The following is a 4,412-nucleotide window of genomic DNA, read 5'->3' as shown; positions in this document are numbered from 1 at the left end:
GAGAGAGAGAGATACATATTAGAGATGCAATGCAAAGGTAAATATTGCACAGTTGGAGTCAATGACATTTAGCCTCATTTCAATTCAACTCCAATTCATGAATCGAGAAAGAGAGGTATTTCAGTTCTTGCAATTCCTTGAACAGGAAATGGTGTATTGAGGGTGTGTTGCTAAGGCCCTTCCACTGGTGTATTGAGGGTGTGTTGCTAAGGCCCTTCCACTGGTGTAATGAGGGTGTGTTGCTAAGGCCCTTCCACTGGTGTATTGAGGGTGTGTTGCTAAGGCCCTTCCACTGGTGTAATGAGGGTGTGTTGCTAAGGCCCTTCCACTGGTGTATTGAGGGTGTGTTGCTAAGGCTCTTCCACTGGTGTATTGAGGGTGTGTTGCTAAGGCCCTTCCACTGGTGTATTGAGGGTGTGTTGCTAAGGCCCTTCCGCTAGTGTATTGTTGTTGCGTTGCTAAGGCCCTTCCGCTAGTGTATTGAGATTGTGTTGCTAAGGCCCTTCCACTAGTGTATTGAGGGTGTGTTGCTAAGGCCCTTCCACTAGTGTATTGAGGTGTGTTGCTAAGGCCCTTCCACTAGTGTATTGAGGGTGTGTTGCTAAGGCCCTTCCGCTAGTGTATTGTTGTTGCATTGCTAAGGCCCTTCCGCTAGTGTATTGTTGTTGCGTTGCTAAGGCCCTTCCGCTAGTGTATTGAGGGTGTGTTGCTAAGGCCCTTCCACTAGTGTATTGAGGGTGTGTTGCTAAGGCCCTTCCACTAGTGTATTGAGGGTGTGTTGCTAAGGCCCTTCCACTAGTGTATTGAGGGTGTGTTGCTAAGGCCCTTCCACTAGTGTATTGAGGGTGTGTTGCTAAGGCCCTTCCGCTAGTGTATTGTTGTTGCGTTGCTAAGGCCCTTCCGCTAGTGTATTGTTGTTGCGTTGCTAAGGCCCTTCCACTAGTGTATTGAGGGTGTGTTGCTAAGGCCCTTCCGCTAGTGTATTGAGGGTGTGTTGCTAAGGCCCTTCCACTAGTGTATTGAGGGTGTGTTGCTAAGGCCCTTCCACTAGTGTATTGAGGGTGTGTTGCTAAGGCCCTTCCGCTAGTGTATTGAGGGTGTGTTGCTAAGGCCCTTCCGCTAGTGTATTGAGGGTGTGTTGCTAAGGCCTTCCACTAGTGTATTGAGGGTGTGTTGCTAAGGCCCTTCCGCTAGTGTATTGAGGGTGTGTTGCTAAGGCCCTTCCACTAGTGTATTGTTGTTGCGTTGCTAAGGCCCTTCCACTAGTGTATTGAGGTGTGTTGCTAAGGCCCTTCCACTAGTGTATTGAGGGTGTGTTGCTAAGGCCCTTCCACTAGTGTATTGTTGTTGCGTTGCTAAGGCCCTTCCACTAGTGTATTGTTGTTGCGTTGGCTCATAGTACAATGGGTTGGTAAATACCCATGTAAACCATGTCCTTAACACAGATTCTCTTTTCAAGGCCATTATGACGCAACAAATACCTCCGTCCCCCTGCGGCTCCTTCTACAGACACTCTACACCCTCTCATTCACTTCTCCTTCTTTGACCTGCTCTGTACCCTGCCATGACATCTGTCACTAATAATATACTCATCTCATTTCATCTACACTATAAATACACAAGTATATGGACAACCTCTCAAATGAGTGGATTTGTCTATTTCAGCCACTGCTGTTTCTGAAATATGTATAAAATTGAGCACACAGACTTAACATTGGCAGTAGAATGGCCTTACTGAAGAGCTCAGTGACTTTCAACGAGGCACCGTCATAGGATGCCATCTTTCCAACAAGTTAGTTTGTCAAATGTCTACCCTGCTAGAGCTGCCCCGGTCAACTGTAAGTGCTGTTATTGTGAGGTAGAAACGTTGAGGAGCAACAACGGCTTAGCCGCGAAGTGGTAGGCCGCACAAGCTCACAGAACGGGACCGCCCAGTGCACAAGACGGCCGTCGGCACAAGAACTGTTCGTCAGGAGCGTCATGAAATGGGTTTCCATGGCCGAGCAGCCGCACACAAGCCTAAGATCACCATGCACAATGCCAAGCGTCGGCTGAAGTGGTGTAAATCTCGCCGCCGTTGCACTCTGGAGCAGTGGAAACGTGTTCTCTGGAGTGATGAATCACGGTTCACCACCTGGCAGTCTGACAGATGAGGGGCTGTTTTTCATGGTTCAGGCTCCTTAGTTCCAGTGAAGGGAAATCTTAACGCTACAGCATAGAATGATATTCTAGACAATTCTGTGCTTCCCAACTTTGTGCCAACAGTTTGGGGAAGGCCCTCGGCAAGTAGCCTAGCGGTTAGAGTGTTGGGCCAGTAACCGAAAGGTTGCTGGATCGAATCCCCGAGCTGACATTCTGCCCCTGAACAAGGCAGTTACCCCACTGTTACCCGTATTGGATGTGGATTATGGCAGCCCCCTGCACCTCTCTGATTCAGAGGGGTTGGATTAAATGTGGAAGACACATTTCAGTTGAATGCATTCAGTTGTACAACTGACTAGGTATCCCCCTTTCCTGTTCCAGCATGACAATGCACAAAGCGAGGTCCATACAGAAATGGTTTGTAGAGATCAATGTGGAAGAACTTGACTGGCCTGTACAGAGTGCTGACCTCAACCCCATCGAACACCTTTGGGCTGAATTGGAACGGTGACTGCAAGCCAGGCCTAATCGCCCAACATCAGGGGGACCAACTCCATATTAATATTAATGCCCGTGATTTCAGAATGAGATGAGCAGGTGTCCACATACTTTTGGTCATGTAGTGTAATCTCTCTCTCTCTCTCTCTCTCTCTCTCTCTCTCTCTCTCTCTCTATCTCTCGTTCCTTCTGCATGTGAAGAGGCCGAGCCCCCACATCTATGTCATCAGTTTCCATGGCACTGGAGAGAAGGGGACAAGAGGGGAAGGGAGCCCAGTTGAACGAGGGAGAGGAAAAGAAGGAGAGATCAAAGGAGGGAGAGAGAGAGATCCTTTTCTCCATGATGCCTGGTCTGGTAGGCCATGTACACCTACCAGTGATTTCATCTAACAGTGGTCATGAAGGAAAGGAGAGGAGGAGAGGAGAGGAGGAGAGGGGGAGAGGAGAGGAGGAGGAGAGGAGGAGAGGAGGAGAGGGAGGAGAGGAAGAGGTTGAGAGGAGAGGAGAGGAGGAGAGGAGGAGAGGAGGAAGGAGAGGAGAGGAGAGGAGAGGAGAGGAGAGGAGAGGAGAGGAGAGGAGAGGAGAGGAGAGGAGAGGAGAGGAGAGGAGAGGAGAGGAGAGGAGGAGGTGAGATCCTTTTCTCCATGATGCCTGGTCTGGTAGGCCATGTACACCTACCAGTCATTTAATCTAACAGTGGTCATGAAGGAAAGGAGAGGAGGTGAGGAGAGGAGGAGAGGAGAGGAGGAGAGGAGGTGAGGAGAGGAGGTGAGGAGAGGAGAGGAGGAGAGGAGGAGAGGAGGAGAGGAGGGAGAGGAGGAGAGATCCTTTTCTCCATGATGCCTGGTCTGGTAGGCCATGTACACCTACCAGTCATTTCATCTAACAGTGGTCATGAAGGAGAGGAGAGGAGGAGAGGAGGAGAGGAGAGGAGAGGAGAGGAGAGGAGGTGAGGAGGAGGAGGAGGTGAGGAGGAGAGGAGAGGAGGAGGAGAGGAGGAGAGGAGAGGAGGAGAGGAGAGGAGGAGAGGAGAGGAGGAGAGGAGGAGAGGAGAGGAGGAGAGGAAAGGAGGAGAGGAGAGGAGGAGAGGAGAGGAGGAGAGGAGGAGAGGAGGTGAGATCCTTTTCTCCATGATGCCTGGTCTGGTAGGCCATGTACACCTACCAGTCATTTAATCTAACAGTGGTCATGAAGGAGAGGAGAGGAGGAGAGGAGAGGAGGTGAGGAGGAGAGATCCTTTTCTCCATGATGCCTGGTCTGGTAGGCCATGTACACCTACCAGTCATTTCATCTAACAGTGGTCATGAAGGAGAGGAGAGGAGGAGAGGAGGAGAGGAGGTGAGATTCCTTTTCTCCATGATGCCTGGTCTGGTAGGCCATGTACACCTACCAGTCATTTAATCTAACAGTGGTCATGAAGGAGAGGAGAGGAGGAGAGGAGGAGAGAGGAGGAGGAGAGGAGAGGAGAGGAGGGAGAGGAGAGGAGGTGAGGAGGAGAGGAGGAGAGATCCTTTTCTCCATGATGCCTGGTCTGGTAGGCCATGTACACCTACCAGTCATTTCATCTAACAGTGGTCATGAAGGAGAGGTGAGGAGGAGGTGAGGAGTCCAAGCGGAGATTGACCCTGATATCAGTATAGCCACTGCACAGTACAATGAAATACAATGCAGTATAATGCAGTATAATGCAGTATAATGTGGTAACAGTACATGATTGACATGTTATTTCCATGAAAAGCTCCTTCATTCATTCCACTGATGGCTGACGTCTC

Source organism: Oncorhynchus kisutch, linkage group LG16 (assembly GCF_002021735.2).
Source record: "Oncorhynchus kisutch isolate 150728-3 linkage group LG16, Okis_V2, whole genome shotgun sequence".
Classification (NCBI taxonomy): Eukaryota; Metazoa; Chordata; class Actinopteri; order Salmoniformes; family Salmonidae; genus Oncorhynchus; species Oncorhynchus kisutch.
The sequence above is the reverse complement of the archived record's forward strand: the minus strand, read 5'-3'. Positions refer to the sequence as shown.